This window comes from Saimiri boliviensis, chromosome 7, assembly GCF_048565385.1.
Source record: "Saimiri boliviensis isolate mSaiBol1 chromosome 7, mSaiBol1.pri, whole genome shotgun sequence".
NCBI lineage: Eukaryota > Metazoa > Chordata > Mammalia > Primates > Cebidae > Saimiri > Saimiri boliviensis.
In genome coordinates this window covers 111,493,491-111,512,763 of record NC_133455.1, presented here as the reverse complement: position 1 = coordinate 111,512,763, position 19,273 = coordinate 111,493,491, and the positions used below count along the sequence as shown (strand labels likewise).

Below are 19,273 nucleotides of genomic sequence, written 5' to 3'. Positions count from 1 at the left end.
TGGGAAATCCTAGAAGTAATCACTTCCCTAAAGCAATGAAAATGTGCCTAGATTTTGACTTCTAACTATAATTTTCACTGAAAAGAACCAGTTCTTTGGAGAAATGACTACTTCTAGCCTGGGACCCAGAAAATGTAAAATGAATCGTATCTTATTGTGGCAGAAAGTAAGGAATTGGTTCAAAAGTGATGAGGATGTCAAAAAAAAAAAACACAGAAGCCAGTTTGAAGATGTCTTATGTATCCAAATCTGGAATAATTTCAGTAGGAAATAATTATATTAAATGAAAGCCCATTAAAGGAAATATAAATTTATGAATTCGGACTAATATAGAAAGCAAAAAGAACTTGGGAAACACAGTGAGACTCTGTCTTTACAAAAAATAATTTGTTTAATTACTGTGGTGTGGTAGTGCATGCCTGTTGTCTCAGCTACCTGGGAGGCTAAGATGAGAGTGTTGCTTGAACCCAGGAGGTCAAGGCTGCAGTGAGCCATGTTTGTGCCACTGCACTCCAGCCCAGGTGACAGGGTAAGATTGTCTCAGAAAAATAAAAGAAAAAAAGCTTTTAGGCCGGGCCCAGTGGCTCAAGCCTGTAATCCCAGCACTTTGGGAGGCCGAGGCGGGTGGATCACGAGGTCAAGAGATCGAGACCATCCTGGTCAACATGGTGAAACCCCGTCTCTACTAAAAATACAAAAAATTAGCTGGGCATGGTGGCGCGTGCCTGTAATCCCAGCCACTCAGGAGGCTGAGGCAGGAGAATTGCCTGAACCCAGGAGGCGGAGGTTGCGGTGAGCCGAGATTGCGCCATTGCATTCCAGCCTGGGTAACAAGAGTGAAACTCCATCTCAAAAAAAAAAAAGAAAGAAAAAAAGCTTTTATGTGACAAATCTGATAATTGACTTAGGCAAAAGTCATCAATAATACTTAAACTAGTGGGTGAATTCGAGATCTGCATAGTCCTACAGTATACTATCTCCCCAGAAAATACTTGCTAATTAAAAGGAGAAAAACAAAAAGCTTGCAATAGAGAACCCTTTCACTGAGTAATCAAAGTTAACATCACCAGTATTATGACGAATCAAATTAATGTGTCTCATGATACAATGCACTGAGAAGTAAACAATATCCCTTTTGTGTAATAGTATTCCAGCCAAAAATGCATAACCCAAATCTAATCGTAAGGAAACATCATTAATCTCAAACTGAGAAACATTCTACAAAATAACTGGCCTGTATTCTTTTAAAATGTCAAGGACATGAGTGACTACTGTGGATTGAAAAATGAGTCCAGATAAAATGAGGGTAAAGAAATGTGGCAGCTAACTACAGCATGTGATCCTAGATTGGGTACTGGACCCAGCTTTTTTCTTTGTTTTTTTTAAGTTTATCCTTTTTTTATTTTTATTTTAGGTTTGGGGGTACATGTGAAAGCTTGTTACACAGTTAAACACGTCACAGGGGTTTGTTGTACATATTATTACATCATTTGCTTATTAAGCTCAGTACCCAGTTTTTTTCTGTTAGTTTTTATTTCCAAATTTAAAACTACCATTCCTCAAGAGTCACTGTTTAAAGAATTTTTTAAAAAAACACTGAGAGAAAATGTTTGTAAATTACACGTCTAATAAGGATGTGTATCCAGATTACATAAAGAATTCTCAAAAAGAAACAGTAAGAAAACAAACAACTCAATTTTTCTTAATGGGCAAAAGATTTGAACAGCATTTCACCAGAGAAGATGTATGGATGACAAATAAGCACATGGAATAATGCTCCACTTCTGTAGTTGTTAGAGAAATGAAAATTAAAGCTGCAATGAGATACCACTGCATACCTATCAGCACTATCAAAATAAAAAAGATTATAAGAAGTGATAGTGGCCGGGGTGCGGTGGCTCAAGCCTGTAATCCCAGCACTTCGGGAGGCCAAGGTGGGTGGATCACGAGGTCAAGAGATCGAGACCATCCTGGTCAACATAGTGAAACCCCGTCTCTACTAAAAATACAAAAAATTAGCTGGGCATGGTGGCGCATGCCTGTAATCTCAGCTACTCGGTAGACTGAGGCAGGAGAACTGCCTGAGCCCAGGAGACGGAGGTTGCAGTGAGCCGAGATCACGCCATTGCACTCCAGCCTGGGTAACAAGAGCAAAACTCTGTCTCAAAAAAAAAAAAAAAGAAGTGATAGTGAGCATGTGGAGCTACTAGAACTCTCACACACTAGTAATGAGAATGCAAACTGGATCAACCACTTTGGAAACTGTTTGGGAATTTTTTTAAATCTTAAATATAAACTTATCATGCGATCCAGTCATTCCACTCCAGAGTATTCACCCAAGAGAAATGTACAAAGACTTGTCCATAAATGTTCACAGTCATTTCATTTATAACAGCCATTTTCCACTACCTCGATTGATGTGACATCCAGTTCAAATCACATCATCTCTGGCTTCAATTATTACACTATCTCCCTACTTCTGTCCTGTCCCCAGCCCCAACAGTGTAATCTCAAAATAGCAGCCAGATTTTCTAACGCATCAAGTTTTACCTGAGTACTTAAACATGATCTGATCTGCCCTGCTTCACCCACCCACCTATCTACCAACATCATCTCCTACCACGCGCCTTTACATTCATCAGGCTCAGCCACAGGATCTCATTGCTCTTCCTCAAACACACCAAGCACGCTCTTTCCTTGGGGATTTTGCACTTGCTGTTACCTCTGGCTGCACACTCTTTGCCCACATATCCACATCGATGGCTCCTTCACTTCCTTCAGACCTTCAGATCTCTGCTATCTTCTCATTAGGGGTTCTTTTGAACAATTCTATGTAAAATAACTAGCTTCTCACCACTGTCATTACTCCTTGTGCCCCTCCTTGATTCACTTCTCTGTAGTATTCCTCACCATCTAACATACTATCTATTTACTTTTTTTTTTTTTTTGAGACAGAGTTTTGCCCTTGTTGCCCAGGCTGGAGTCCAATAGCACAATCTCGGCTCACTGCAAACTCCACCTCCCAGGTTGAAGCAATTCTTCTGTCTCAGCCTCTTGAGTAGCTGGGATTACAGGTAGGCACCACCATGCCCAGTTAATTTTGTATTTGTTTAGTAGAGAAGGGGTTTCTCCGTGTTGGTCAGGCTGGTCTCAAACTCCTGACCTCAGATGATCTGCCTGCTTCGGCCTCCCAAAATACTGGAATTAACAGGCGTGAACCACTGTGCCCTGCCCTTAATTATTTCCTTTTTTTTTTTTTTTCCTTACCATCACCGCAATATAGGCACCATGAGAGTAAGGACTTTGCTTTGTCCACTGCTGTATCTCCCAGCAACTAAATTTAGTACCTGGCACATGGATGTTCAATAAATTCTTTTAGATTAGATGCATTAATAAGTGCATTATCTTGGCCGGGCACGGTGGCTCAAGCCTGTAATCCCAGCACTTTGGGAGGCCGAGGCGGGTGGATCACGAGGTCAAGAGATCGAGACCATCCTGGTCAACATGGTGAAACCCCGTCTCTACTAAAAATACAAAAAGTTAGCTGGGCATGGTGGTGCATGCCTGTAATCCCAGCTACTCAGGAGGCTGAGGCAGGAGAATTGCCTGAACTCAGGAGGCGGAGGTTGCGGTGAGCCGAGATCGCGCCATTGCACTCCAGCCTGGGTAACAAGAGCGAAACTCCGTCTCAAAAAAATAAAATAAAATAAAATAAATAAGTGCATTATCTTTAACCTTTTGACAAATTGATAAATGTTTTCTGACATATCACAAGTAATTTTAGGTGAGAACCCTTTCCATTACATTTATTTTGTGCCATATTTGTCTGTGCTGTGTTTTAACATGAGGTGTCATTGTCCATTACTTCCTTCCCTCCCTCAGCCCTCCTATCAGTCATTCATTTTTAAATGTGACAGTGCTCCCTGATCCATCCCCTTGTGCTATTCCAAAGTGCTATGCCATTTTCTCTACTTCGTTTCTCAAAATTCGAACTACCTGGGGAGAGGAAGAAGGGTCAGATGCACAGTGCTCAGAATGTGCAGTAGGCATTTTTCTAGTGGCTTGGGAAGGAACCAACACTAAAAACATAGAAGGAGGAAAGAAAAGAAAAATAGCTCGTCCTGACAGCACTATTTTCTTAACCCTGATTCTCTGGTTACTCAGATAGCACATGGCATTTTACAGCTGCTGCTTTTACATTATCATGATGATTGGGAGGCATAATTTGATCACCTGCAGTCAATTGTCAAGGATGCATCGTAGTTATCACAATGTATAACTGAATTAATAGAGCAGAAGTTTGTCCAAAATAGCTGCACTGTTGTTTCATCTGCAGTCTCTGATTGCATGCTACTGGTCATTGCTGGTACTTAACTAGCACAATATAAGCTTCTTGCTGTGATGCCATTTTCTCATCCAGTCTTGCTGAGGTAACCTAGCTGCTTACAGAAAGAAAACTGACTCAGAAGTTGCTAAGATGCTTTGCTGCTTAAAGAAATCATTATAATATGATCTATGTGAGGGATGTGAGATAAGTTGAAAACAACCAAAGAACCAAAAATAAGTATAAATCCTGAGAAGGGGGATTTGAAAGCTTTTAGGAACATAAAAGAGGCAAAGGTAAGAAATTGCAGAGGGAAGATTTTTCTGAGCTTCCAACTGGGAATAGAGATGGAGAAAGGGAAAAGAGGAATCCTAAATGGCTAAAGAGCTCATCATCGGGCAGTTATCTCCTCTGCCTGGAATGGACAAGGTTGAAATTAAATAGGTATTGTTTACAGAAATAACTTAACTGGTAGATGCCTTTTAGATCAAATCTCACTACAGGTGAAGATGTTCAGCCATTTTCAGCCTTCCCAACCGTGAGTAAGCTCACCATATACCCCTCTGCTATGCTTCATGACCCAAATACTGCAATTGTTACTGCTTCCTAAAGTGGGTCATAACACTGCATATTCCAAGACTACAAAATGAGGTGTTAGGGGGACCGGACGCGGTGGCTCAAGCCTGTAATCCCAGCACTTTGGGAGGCCGAGGCGGGTGGATCACGAGTTCGAGAGATCGAGACCATCCTGGTCAACAAGGTGAAACCCCGTCTCTACTAAAAATACAAAAAAATTAGCTGGGCATGGTGGCGCGTGCCTGTAATCCCAGCTACTCAGGAGGCTGAAGCAGGAGAATTGCCTGAACCCAGGAGGCGGAGGTTACGGTGAGCCGAGATCGCGCCATTGCACTCCAGCCTGGGTAACAAGAGCGAAACTCCGTCTCAAAAAAAAAAAAAAAATGAGGTGTTAGGACCCAACAGATGATTGCCATGGGTGTTTTTAATCCTAAAAATATTATTTTACACAAAACACTATACACTGCCCTTGTACTCACAAATCAGCCTGCAAGATATCTGACCCCTATCCAAAGTACCGTAAGGAAAGCTCACTACTCCTTGCCTTTGATTCTCTTCCCTCTTCCTACACAGACTTAATGAAGACATCTGCCTGACAATACTCAACTTGTCAAATTAGACAAGAAACAGCCAAATCTGCCTTGTCATCTGTATCCAAAAAAAAAAAAAAAAAGGAATTCAAAGAAAAGATGTCAGAAATATGTGTGCTTTATCTTGCCCTCAGACCATTCTTGCTAACTATAAAAAAGAATGATGGATGCTAAATGGTTTTACGATTTCTCTTGATTTTGACGTTCCTTTATGAAAAATGAATCTTTATTACCACGGGAACCCATGAGCAGCATGTACAAAATGGCTCTGATGGGGAGAAAAATTGCTTACGAGAAGAGTGGAGAGTAAAAATACGTGGCTTTCTCACCAATATGAATTCTTGAACCAATATGCAGAAAACTCTAGCTGCTAGAGAGAAAGATGGAAGTCGGACTGAGAACAGATAAAGCAGATGCTCTGAAAGGTTTGAAAAGCAATTCCAAGTGTCCACAGAACTAGAATTAGACCTGCAGATAACACATGTAAAATGCTGACACACCCATATCTGTTCCCCATGTTGCCTCTCTTGTCTTTTTCTCCCATTCAAATTTATTCCCTCTCCTCTCTCTTCCTTTTCTACATCTCAACAGCACCTACATGTAATATAAAAGACAATGAAAAAAAAAAAAACAAAGAAACTATCTCTTATGCTCATTTGGGAATGACTTATGTATACTATTGTAAATTCTTGTTGGGCAGATATACTGTTATTTAAAATTATTTCCTTGATTGTTTCCTCAAAGCTGGAGGCAGTGGGTGACACCTGTAATCCCAGGATTTGGAGAATTGCTTGAGGCCAGGAGTTTAAACCCAGCCTGGGCAACATAGCAAAACCATCTATACAAAAATCTTAAAGACAAGAAAAATTAGCTGGGCATGGTTGGTAGGCTGAGGGAGGAGGATGGTTTGAGCCCAGGAGTTTGAGTCCACAGCAAGCCATGATGCCACCACTGAACTCCAGCCTAGATGACAGAGCAAGACATTGTCTCAAAAAAAAACCAAATTATTATTTCCTGTGATTTATAAAGTTCTATTTAGACTCTCCTTCCCTACAATATTTCAGCTGGTGAAAAACTCAACCAAAAAATATTAGTTCCTCCATGGACGTTAGTCTTTACTGGTTGCCCAATCCATTTACCTTCCCCTGATTTCCTTTAGGGAAAATGCCCCTTCCTCATTGTATGTGGTCATGGCAGTGAAGGCAATTGCCTGTCTTTGGAAACCAAGTGCTCCAGATCCTTTTTCTGGTAGTACCAAGGGTCAGTTATGTGACTTAACCCCAGCCAATCAGTTCTCTCTCTTCCGGGACTATGAATATTGAGCGAATGATACAAGAATGAAATAAACATTGCAGAGTTGATTTCGTTTCAGTGGCAATAAAAAAGAAGAGGTGTGTTATCCAGACAAGTTTTGCCATGAGATGGTTCTATTCTTCCTGCTTCCTGGTTTTCTAAATGCTCTTTTGCTCCTCTTGTTCACAAGCCTTGTCTTGCAGCCTCCTACCCTGTTATCCCCACATACACAAGCACCATATCCATCCCTTCCCCTACCACGAAGGTCCTAAATAAATGTACTTTGGTTTAAGCTAACAGTAGTCAGTTTCTGTTGATCACAATTAAGGTAACTGATAGAATATTCTAGAGATGAAAGTGAAATGACAAAAGATAATTGGCAAACTATTTTTTATTGAAACAAACTACTTGTGAAGGGAAAATTTGATAAGGTATTTGCTATGTGGAGAAACAGACCACACAACTTATAATTAAACATATTTTAAACTCTTTTCTCTTTTAAATAATTTTAGTATGTCCTGGGAAAACAGAAGCCATCAAATTTTAAAAGAAGAGGAGGCAGTTAATGATGTAAGGACAGTCCCTCCACTTTATGACAGAGTTAGGGAGGAGGCTATTAATAAATAATAGCAGAGATTTTTAACTTGACAGAGTAAAGCCTGAAAAATTCTAAAATTTATCTAGATTAGGGAGAGTGCTGGATCCAAGATCAAATGACCAGAGTCATGGCAGTGGAGTGAGCAGGTGTGACAAGAGGACATGTCATCAATGGCCCCAATTAATGCTCTTGTTGACAGGCAGCTGAGTCTTTAAATGACAGTGAATGAAGAACTGTAAATGAGAACAGAATCCATGAGTAGGAGAAGACAGCATAAGAAAACCAAATGATACACTCATAGCGTGATAATGGCTCCACTTAGTTAATGCTAGTTATTAATTTTTACTGATAAACTTCAGTATGTAGGTATCACCAACTTCATTAAAAAATTACTTTTCATGTATATGTCTGCTATTTTAATTTTTTGAAATGATAGGGAAAAAATGCAAAGATGAGGAATTCTGTGGTATAGTAATGTACCGTATCGTGGGCAACACAGAGCTTGGACTGAACAGGTGAGTGTGTGTGTGTGTGTGTGTGTGTGTGTGTGTGTTGAACATAAATATATAGAAAAACAAGAAGAATGAATGGAAATCTAAGTTTGAATTGCCTGAATCAAGATTTATGCTGGAGAGAAATGAAACCAACATAAAGACTGTAGTTGAGACTATAAGAAATGATGCATACTTAAGGAGTACTGGGAATAGAAAAAATAGCAGAATTCTGATATAAGAGTTCTGAGAGACGTGCACGTTAAAGAGAAAGAAAAGGCAGCAAAAAATATATATATATTAGGGAAACTGGCTGAGAAGTATCAAGGGAACTAAGAAAATACACTGTTCAAGAGAAATGCTGCACACATCAAAGAAGTTGCTGATAAAGAAAAGGCCTCCAGATTGGGTTGTGCATAAATGCATTATTACAGCATTGGCAATTTTTTTCTGATTTTTTTTTTTTTTGAGACGAAGTTTCGCTCTTGTTACCCAGGCTGGAGTGCAATGGCGCGATCTCGGCTCACCGCAACCTCCGCCTCCTGGGTTCAGGCAATTCTCCTATCTCAGCCTCCTGAGTAGCTGGGATTACAGGCACACACCACCATGCCCAGCTAATTTTCTGTATTTTTAGTAGAGATGGGGTTTCACCATATTGACCAGGATAGTCTTGATCTCTTGACCTCGTGATCCACCCGCCTCGGCCTCCCAAAGTGCTAGGATTACAGGCTTGAGCCACTGTGCCCGGCCTTTTTTTTTTTCTGATTTTTAATTAAAATACATTTATTACTAAACTTGGTAATATACTGAAAAGCATTTGGAATATACCAAAGATCTATTTTGACATTTTACCACAATATAATTGTTTCCAGAGAACACATATATGTATTTTAGTGGCAAAAATGACACTCAAGGGCCAGGTATGGTGGCGCACACCTGTAATCCCAGCACTTTAAGAGGCCAAGGAGAGAAGATGATTTGAGGTCGGGAGTTTGAGACCAGCCCGACCAACATGGTGAAAACCCATCTTTACTGAAAATCCAAAATTAGCTGGGCATGGTTGTGCATGCCTGTAATCCCGTCTACTTGGGAGGCTGAGGCAGGACACTGACTTGGTCCAGGAGGAGAAGGTTGCAGTGAGCTGAGATCTTGCCATTGCACTCCAGCCTGGGCAAACGAGAGTGAAACTCGGTCCCCCACCAAAAAAAAAAAATTAGTCAGGGACATCAAGACTGCTGGCACCAAAAAAATGTGTGCTTGGCTAGCAACAAAGGATCAAAACAAGTTGAGTCGAGTTAACCCCAGACATAGTTCTACATATTTATGATTTGTTTTGTTATTCTACACGGCAAGAAAACTACTTTGGACTCAAGCAAGCTTGTTTGAGCTCAGCTCAGCTACGTTCTAAGTGTGTGATCTCACTTATTTAACTTCTTCAAGCCTCAGTACCCTTATCTATAAAATGTAACAAATAATATCTACTTCAGTGAGGGTTGCATTCCCTAGTGTTCTTCATTATGCCTGATTATATATAAAGTGTGTGATACTGGAGTTATTTTTTAATGCCTGTACTTCAGAAGCTCCATCTTATGGCTGGGTGCAGTGGCTCATGCCTGTAATCCCAGCACTTTTGGGTGGATCACCTGAGATCAGGAGTTCGAGACCAGCCTGGCCAACATGATGAAAACCTATCTCTACTAAAACTACAAAAAAAATTAGCCAGGCGTGGTGGCGCATACTTGTAATCCCATGTCTGGGAGGCTAAGGCAGGAGAATCACTGGAACCCGAGAAGTGGAGGCTGCAGAGAGCCAAGATCACACCACTGCACTCCAGGCTGGGTAACAGAGCAAGACCACATTTCCAAAAAAAAAAAAAAGAAAAAGAAGAAGAAGCTTCAATTTACTTGCCTTCTTTCCTTGTCCCTGTCAGCATCAACACCTCCACTCCATTCTTAGATTCAAACCCAAACTTCCCACTTTAGATTAAATCCTTTGGCTAAAGAATATCGTGGTTTAAAAGATTAAAAACACTGAAAGATAACACATTAGGCTTGTCAGTCAGTTATGTATGCCCCAATCGATACGTTTATTAAATTTTTGACTGAGAGTGTATTTTGATGGGGGTAAAAAGTCATTGAAAGTCCTGAACCCATTTGGAATAGTAGTATAAATGTATCATCCTGAGAAGGAAAACAGGGCAAAATGGGAAACCTGGAAGCACAGAAACAAACTTTATCTTCTTTATGAATATCTCCCAGGATCTAACTTAGTTTAGAAAGTGTTATTTCAGGCAGGGGAGAGAGAGGAAAAAAAAAGATCTGTTCAATATTCAACAGTTATGACTTTCTAAAGTGCCGTGAGGGTAAAATATAAAAGCTTTTATTAAAATTCAGGCATTCATAATACATTTTTATTTATAGATAGCCTTTATTCCCAAAGCTCTTGGGACTTTGCAGACACATTACAATTCAACCTCAATTTATCTTCACAAGTGTGTCACTAAAGTGTGTAAGGAGTACGTATAACTCTATTATCTGCAGATTACAGATACAGAAACGAAAGCAGAGACAGATAAAATAATTTATCTGTGGCCTCACTACACGTAAGTGGTTGAGCAGGGAACAGAGCCAGTCATGTAATAGATACCTCTCCTGTCAGATAAGGACATCAGCCTCCCATCCCAGCTAGCACCTGCCTTTTTCTGAATCCTTAGTACAGACTAATAGAAGGCTGGAAAGATAGAGGGCCCTATTCAGACAAACAAAAATGAACAGTTCAGTCTCTGATAAATCATTGCTGATAAGGTTGCTGTGGATTTGGTGGCTGTTAGGTGAGCCAGAAGTTAGGCTAGTCTAAAGGGCAGAGCAGTTTTTTGTCCATTAAGTGAACATCTGTGTGCTCTAAAGTCTGCTCTACTGCGCCTTCCCCCATTCCGGCCTTTAGCCAGTTGCAAGCCCAGAGTGGCCAAGCAAGTCACACTGCAACTTCAGCTCAGCTGAATGGGTCCTGAATCCTAACCTAAGCCACCCACCAAATCAGAGTCACACTGCAGCCACTCTCTCTGTCTAAGGTAAAACTGGAGCATATACATCACTCTGACACTGAGCTGAATTCTGAGACAAGACTTTCACTTTGTTTTTCCATCAGTTATTTTCTTTTAAAAGTCACTGTTTGGAAGAAAACAAAGGAAAACCTAGCATGAATATTTTCAGGAAAGGATAATAAATGAGCACTCATTCATTATTTTTGTTTGTAAAAACCTACTCTCCTTTCTTGGGAAAAATGAAATAAGATGGTAGAATAATTACTAAAATTGGATGTTTAAGAATAAGTGGTTAAGATAACTTATTTTAGATAAAAATGTAGAAAACCTTAAGTCACAGTCTTTCTTATTGCTTACGATTGTGACAAAGTTGAATTTTGGTGAAAAAAACTGGATTCAAAAATTTATGGATGGCTTAGATACAAACTTCTCACTCTGTCGCTTGAAGCAAACCAAAATAAAGCCCCCCTTTATTTTTATAGCCTTTTTTCTATTCCCCTAAACAGACCTCATGATGTAATTAAATAGTATTACTTCCTCTTCCAAAATATCTTTTACATTTTCTTTTTTTTTTTTTTTTTTTTTTGAGACGGAGTTTCGCTCTTGTTACCCAGGCTGGAGTGCAATGGCACGGTCTCGGCTCACCGCAACCTCCACCTCCTGGGTTCAGGCAATTCTCCTGCCTCAGCCTCCTGAGTAGCTGGGATTACAGGCACGCACCACCATGCCCAGCTAATTTTTGTATTTTTAGTAGAGACGGGGTTTCACCATGTTGACCAGGATGGTCTCGATCTCTTGACCTCGTGATCCACCCACCTCGGCCTCCCAAAGTGCTGGGATTACATGCGTGAGCCACCGCGCCCGGCCTACATTTTCTTTTATCTATGTATTGTTAGAAGGTTGCTACTGCTTAAAATGTACTTCCCTTCCATCCCAATTAATAGTGATAAAAGATTTTATTCACTAGGAAGTTATAACAACTCTAAATTTATATGTGTCTAATGCTATGGCCTCAAAAAATGTAGAGCAATAATATATCAGAACTACAAAAAGAAATATATAAATCCATAATAAAAGGGGCAGATTGTAATACAACTCTTACTAACCAATAGAATGAAAAGACAAAAAATCAGTAAGGAGATAGAAGACTTGAATAACAGCATAGCAAACCTGTCCTTTTCTAGTACACACAGAATATAGTATTTATGAAAACCGGGTTCTCAAGAAATTTAAAAAGGAACAGGAAATTAAGTCACAAATTTAAACTAAGGAAATATTAAAGCTAAGAGCAGAAATTGGTTTCTGTCACATATTCTTGTGTTTTGGTTGTTGTTGTTCTGTTTTTAATAACTCTTTCAAAATCTAAAAACCATTCTTTGCTCACTGGCCCAAACAAAAACAGGCCATGGGCCAGGTTTGGCCTGAGAACTACGGTTTGCCAACTCCTGCTTTAGATCATACGGACATTAAAATGATCATAACAACATATTGTAGGCCAGACACAATGGCTCACACCTGTAATCCCAGCACTTTGGGAGGCCAAAGCAGGAGGATTACTTGAACACAAGAGTTCAAGACCAACCTGGACAGCATAATGAGACTCATCTCTACAAAAGAAAAAAAGAAGATATTATTTTAAAAATTTCGTGTTGGCTGGGCACGGTAGCTCACACCTGTAATCCCAGCACTTTGGGAGGCCGAGGCGGGTGGATCACAAGGTCAAGAGATCGAGACCATCCTGGTCAACATGGTGAAACCCCGTCTCTACTAAAAATACAAAAAATTAGCAGGGCATGGTGGCGAGTGCCTGTAATCGCAGCTACTCAGGAGGCTGAGGCAGGAGAATTACCTGAACCCAGGAGGCGGAGGTTGCGGTGAGCCGAGATCGCGCCATTGCACTCCAGCCTGGGTAACAAGAGTGAAACTCCGTCTCAAAAAAAAAAAAAAAAAAAATTCGTGTCAATCAGTTTTAAAATTTAGATGACATGGCTAGGCATGGTGGCTCATGGCTGAAATCCAGCACTTTGGGAGGCCGAAGCAAGCAGATCACTTGAGGCCAGGAGTTTGAAACCAGCTTGGGCAACATGGCAAAACCCCATCTCTACTAAAAATATAAAAATTAGCTGGGCATGGTGGTGCACACCTGTAATCCCAGCTAGTTGGGAGGCTGAGGCACAAGAATCACTTGAACCCGGGAGGCAGAGGTTTCCCTGAGCCAAGATCATGCCACTGCACTCCAGCCTGAGCAACAGAGTGAGATTCTGTCTCAAAAATAAATACAATAAAATTTAGATGACATGGACAAAGTACAAGCCACCAAAACTAAGACAAGAATAAAAAGTCTAAACGGCCTGTTAAAGATACTGGATTCTCAATTTAAATTCTTCCCACAGAGAAAATGACAGGCCCAGATGGTTTGCTGGTAAATTCTACCAAACGTTTAAACAGACTTTTCTAGAGAACAGCAAATGAGAGGCACTGTTTCACTTTATTTTTGAAGTTATTATGATAACGTTGATATCAAACCATGACAAAAATGCTACAAGAAAGCAAAAGTCTAAGCCAATATCACTCAGAGCACAGATTGAAAAAAAATCCTAAACAAAATTCTAACAAATCGAATTTAGCAAAATATAAAAATCTGAGTTCATTCTAGAAGTGCAAGATTGGTTAAAGATTTAAAAATCAGGCAGTGCAATTTATCATATTAGTGGAAAAGAGAAAATTCATATGATCATTTAAATAGATAGAGAAAATACTGTGATAAAATTCAGAATCTATTCATTATAAAAATTTGCATCAAACTAGCAATAGAAGGTAATTTTCTTATTTTGATAAAGAATATGAAAAGGAAAGAAACAGCAAGCATTATGCTTAGCGGTGAAATGGGGAAAGCTTTCTACCGAGATCTGGAAAAAGATGAAAATGTCTGTTGTCACCACTTCCTTTCAACATTGGAAGAAGGTAGCCACCAGTACAGAAAGGGAGCCCAGCTAATACAGTAAAACAAAAGAGAAAGTAGCTGAGGCTAGGGAATGGGGGAAAAGACTAGAAAGAAACAAGTAAGAAATAAAATCCAGATGATATGTGCATGTGTTCACGGAAGTGCCAAAAGAATGTCAGAAAATTAGCATTAATAAGACAGTTCATCAAAATTGCTACATAAGTAGATAACTGTATTCCTTTCCCACTTTAGATCAGGAAGAATATTCTCTTGATACCATCCAGAAGCTTCAGAGGCTCCTAAATAGATTACCTTATGCCAGCAATAAACAGAAAATAAAATTTTTAAATGACACCATTTATTATAAACCAAAAACGTTAAATTATTAAATATTAAATCTAACAAAAAACGTATAAGACCTCTAAACAGAAAACTATAAAACACTGGGAGACATTAAAGAAGACTAAAACAAAAGGAGAGACATACCATGTTCATGAGTTTGAAGACTCAGTAATGTAATGTCAATTTTTTCAAACTGCTGTATAGAGTCAGTAAAATCCCAGCTAAAATCTTAACCCATTTTTAAATTTGTTTTATATGTGTGTGCTTATATATATTATGTGTGTGTTTACATTTATGTTATGTATATTTGTCTTGTTGTTGTTGTTACAGAATTGGAAAAGCTGGTCCTAAAATGAAAACGCATTAAAATGCAATTGGGCCAGTCTGATTCCAAAATGGAAATATATGGAAATGCAATAGATTCAGAATAGTAAAGATACTCTTGAAAAAGTACATGATGCAAGGACTTACTGTAACAGGACATTGATACACCCTAAATGTAAAAATAATTAAGACAATATAGTATTGATCAAATGACAGACAATAAAACAATGAAATGAAAACAAAATGCTAGAAATAGACCTGTTCTTACCTAGATCCTGAATTACAGCTAACATGGCACTTCAGAATAGTAGGGAGAGCAAAACTTTACAATAAATGTTGCTGATAACACTGGATCTCCCCAGAGGTGAAAAAAATAAATGAACTATAAACTCAATCACATACCACTCAGAGAAACCAGTGCCAGAGAGACTGCAAATTTAAGTGTGAAAAAAACAAAATTCTGAAGCTTCTAGATGTTAGTAGAATTTTTTCATGACCTAGATGGAATGGGAAAAGACTTCATAAACAGTACACAAAAAGCAAACTCATAAAAAGAAGGACTAATTAATGTTACTACGTCAAGTTTACTGAGACACCAGTAAGACAGTAAAAAGTAAAACACAAGTAGGAGACAATGTTTTTAATACATATAAACAATCCTACAAACCAATAATAATAATAAAGATGAACAAATAGAAAAATGTGCAAGAGATTTGAACAGCCACCTCACAAAAGATGATATCCAAAGAGTCAATGAAGGTATGAACATATGAAAGGCACTGAATTCATTGGTTAATGTAAACTCAGGGAAAATGTAAACTAAAAGTAAATAAAGTACCACTACAAACCCATCAGTGTGGCTAAAACTTAAGACTGAAAATACCAGTCATTGAGGCATTCTCTGTTGTTTGGCATATAAAATTAGTACAATCTGCTTAGCAAGGAGTTTGGCAGTATCTAAGGACTGAATACAAGCACACTGTAGGATCTAGCACTTCCGCTCCTAGGAGCAGATACAACAGAAATATGTACATACGTGCACTAAGCGTAGTACTATTTGATCTTGTCACCAACTAAAAATACCCAAATGCCCATTAATGGTAAAATCGATAAATGAATTGTAGGTATAATTCTATAATGGAAGATTTCAAAATACTGAAAAATAAAACTTACAGTTAAAATAAAATCCTGGGTAAATTTCACAAATATGTTCAGCACAAGAAGCCAGCCATGAAGGCATTTATATTGTGTAACTTCTTACTATAAAATTCAAAACAGACAAAACTAAACTATAGAGTTTGGCAACACATGCCTAGAGATAAATCTATAAAGCAAGCCAGGCAGTGATTACTATAATGGCCAAGGAAAGATGAAGGGAACATACGTTGGACTTCCGGGGTGCTGGCAGGATTTTGTTACTTTTAATTTAGATTTGGGGGTCCATGTGAAGGTTTGTTACATGGGTAAAAATGTGTCACGAGGGTTTGTTGTACATCTTATTTCATCACCCAGGTATTAAGCTCAGTACCCAAAGGCGATCTTTTCTGCTCCTCTTCCTCCTCACATCCTCTTCCCTCAAGTAGACCCCAATGTCTACTGTGTTTCCTTCGTTGTGTTCCTAAGTTCTTACCGTTTAGCTCCCACTTATAGGTAAGAATATGTGGTATTTGGTTTTCTGTTCCTGTGTTAGTTTGTTAAAAATAATAGCCTCCAGCTCCATCCATGTTCCCACAAAGAACATGATCTTGTTTATGTTTTTTGTTTGTTTGTTTGTTTTGAGACGGAGTCTCTCTCGCTCTGTCACCAGACTGGAGTGCAGTGGCATGATCTTGGCTCACTGCAACCTCTGCAACCTGGGTTCAAGGGATTCTCCTGCCTCAGCCTCCTGAGTAGCTAGGACTATGGGTGCACACCACCATGCCCAGCTAATTTTTGTATTTTTAGTAGAGACGGGGTTTCACCATGTTGGCCAGGATGATCTCGATCTCTTGACCTCATGATCCACCCACCTCAGCCTCCCAAAGTGGATCTTGTTCTTATTTATGACTGCATAGTATTACATGGTGCATATGTACCACATTTTTCTTTATCCAATCTGTCATTGATGGGCATTTAGATTGAGTCCATACCTTTCCTACTGTGAATAGTGCTGCAATGAAGATTTTATTTCTTGCTCTGGGTGGTGGTTACATGCCCTACGATAAATTGTTAGGCCACACATTTTTTTTGTTTTGTTTTTGTTTTTTGGGTTTGGTTTTGTTTTTGTTTTTGTTTTTGTTTTGAGACGGAGGTTATCCAAGCTGGAATGCAGTGGCGCAGTCTCAGATCTCTGCAACCTCCGCCTCCCAGGCTCAAGTGATTATCCTATCTCAGCCTCCCGAGTAGCTAGGACTACAGGCACCTGTCATCATGCCAAGCTAAGAGGTGGGGTTTCACATTGTAGGTCAGGCTGGTCTCAAACACCTGACCTCAAATGATCCAACCACCTTGGCCTCTCAAAAAGTGCTGGGATTACAAGCGTGAGCCACAGTGCCTGGCCTATATATGTTTTAATTGCAAAATCTAAAAGCTTTAAAAAACAAACAAACAAACAAAAACTTCAACAAGAACCTGTTGGTGGTATCCAGTGACACTGCTACTTGCAGCAAATGGCCTCTTAAACTCTTAAATTCAGCCCTGGCCTTTGCATTGTGCCTTCAACAATCATACATTAAAGCACAAGACAGCAATTCTATTTTTTTTTTTTTTTTTTTTTTGAGACGGAGTTTCGCTGTTGTTACCCAGGCTGGAGTGCAATGACGCGATCTCGGCTCACCGCAACCTCCGCCTCCCGGGTTCAGGCAATTCTCCTGCCTCAGCCTCCTGAGTATCTGGGATTACAGGCACGCACCACCATGCCCAGCTGATTTTTTGTATTTTTAGTAGAGACGGGGTTTCACCATGTTGACCAGGATGGTCTCGATCTGTTGACCTCGTGATCCACCCGCCTCGGCCTCCCAAAGTGCTGAGCCACCGCGCCTGGCTAGCAATTCTTTTTTTGAGACAGAGTTGCACTCTTGTCTCCCAGGCTGGAGTGCAATGGGGCAATCTCAGCTCACTGCAACCTTCACTCCCAGGTTCAAGCAATTCTCCTGCCTCAGCCTCCCAAGTAGCTGGGATTACAGGCACCTGCCACCACGTGCCCAGCTAATTTTCACAACACAGCAATTCTTACAGAAGCTGTCATCTCACTAATTTAAATGAAATTTAGAATTTTTCTTTTTATGCAAAGTGAATTGTAAGGATTTTCAGAAGAGAAAGAACAGCAAATATTTCAAACCACATGTAGTTTAAATTAAAGCTCTCCCAGTAGAAAAAAAAAGTTATCAGCTGCTGTACATACCCTCCAGGACCTCTGTAGGAGTGCTCTGCTTTCCTTAGGAGAACTGTCAATGTGCACGCACACTTGAAACCGATGAGAGACGGTGGCAAAAATCCTCACCCTGCGTGGCAGCCCATCACAGGAAGGAGCCCAGTGAGCTCTCTCTTCACCACGGAGCTGCCTGCCACCCAAGACAGGCATTTAACGTGTTGGCTCTGGCAACCCTCACTTCCCTTATCATTCCAATTAAGCTAGTAAATTTAACGCAGAAGTCCTAGCTACGTGGGAGGCTAAGGAGGAAGAAGCATTTAGCCCAGGAGTTCAAGACCATCTCGGGCAACATACAGAGAGACCCTGTCTCTACAAAAGAAAAAAAAAGTTTTTTTTAATTAGCCAGGAGTATGCCTGTAGTCCCAGCTACTGGAGAGGCTGAGTCGGGAAGATCACGTGAGCCCAGGAGTTGGCTGCAGTGATCTGTGATAGTGCCACTGCACTCCAGTCTTGGTGATAGGGTGAGACCCTGTCTCTAAATAAACAAATAAGTAGAAGTACTTAAAGCTAAACTGTTATGGTAGATGTTCTTAAAGGGGTCAGAAATTTGTGCCCTGACTTCTTAGCAAGATACTTTTCTACTTTGTTAACCTCAAAAAGAAAAAAGTCTAAAGGTCACACCTATATTCATGTGGCTTCATTGATTTCCTCAGTTTCTATTCCACTAGATGAATGTTTACTCTCTCAATATTTTTTTAAATGTCTATTTGATATGAGAGAGTAAACATTTATACTTTAAAATCCTCTCCACTCACCTTCACCCTCCCCCATCCAAACCTTAACTTTTCCTGGGCTAAAATCTCTGCTACTGTCCACAGACAATGATACATACCTAGAGCAAAATAAATCAAATGGGAATTTTAATGCACTCAATACAGTTGAGCTGAAAGTCACTTATTTTATGAAGAAAAGATAACAATCTTTCTCATGCTAGAACACACTGGCTTCTTGAACAAAGTTCAGTGGTTAAAGCTGGGAGGGGAAAGGACCTGTTTCTGATAACAGATAAAGCAGAGTTGTTTTTTTTTTTTGGTTTTTGGTTTTTTTTTTTTTTTTTTTTTTGAGACAGAGTTTTCGCTCTCATTACCCAGGCTGGAGTGCAATGGCGCGATCTTGGCTCACCGCAACCTCTGCCTCCTGGGTTCATGCAATTCTCCAGCCTCAGCCTCCTGATAAAGCAGAGTTTTTAAATTCCAGGTTAAATACCAGAGAAATCTCTTAATGAAGATATTTTTTAGACTAGAGCAACCTCCTGAGGGAAACAGTTTGAAGTGACATCATTTGAGACATTCAAATTATAGTGGATAAAGTATTCAAACCCACCACAAGGAAACAC

General features: G+C 39.7%; 1 long non-coding RNA gene across 1 annotated transcript in view; it reads right to left on the bottom strand.

Annotated features, from left to right (window-relative positions):
• LOC141585187 (uncharacterized) overlaps positions 1-18,504 on the bottom strand; it is a 200,447-nt gene extending 181,943 nt beyond the window's left edge. Inside the window, exon 1 of the long non-coding RNA XR_012518579.1 lies at positions 17,908-18,504. This is a non-coding gene — a long non-coding RNA (uncharacterized LOC141585187). The remainder of the gene's footprint in view (positions 1-17,907) is intronic.
• Between the last annotated feature and the right edge of the window lie 769 nt (positions 18,505-19,273).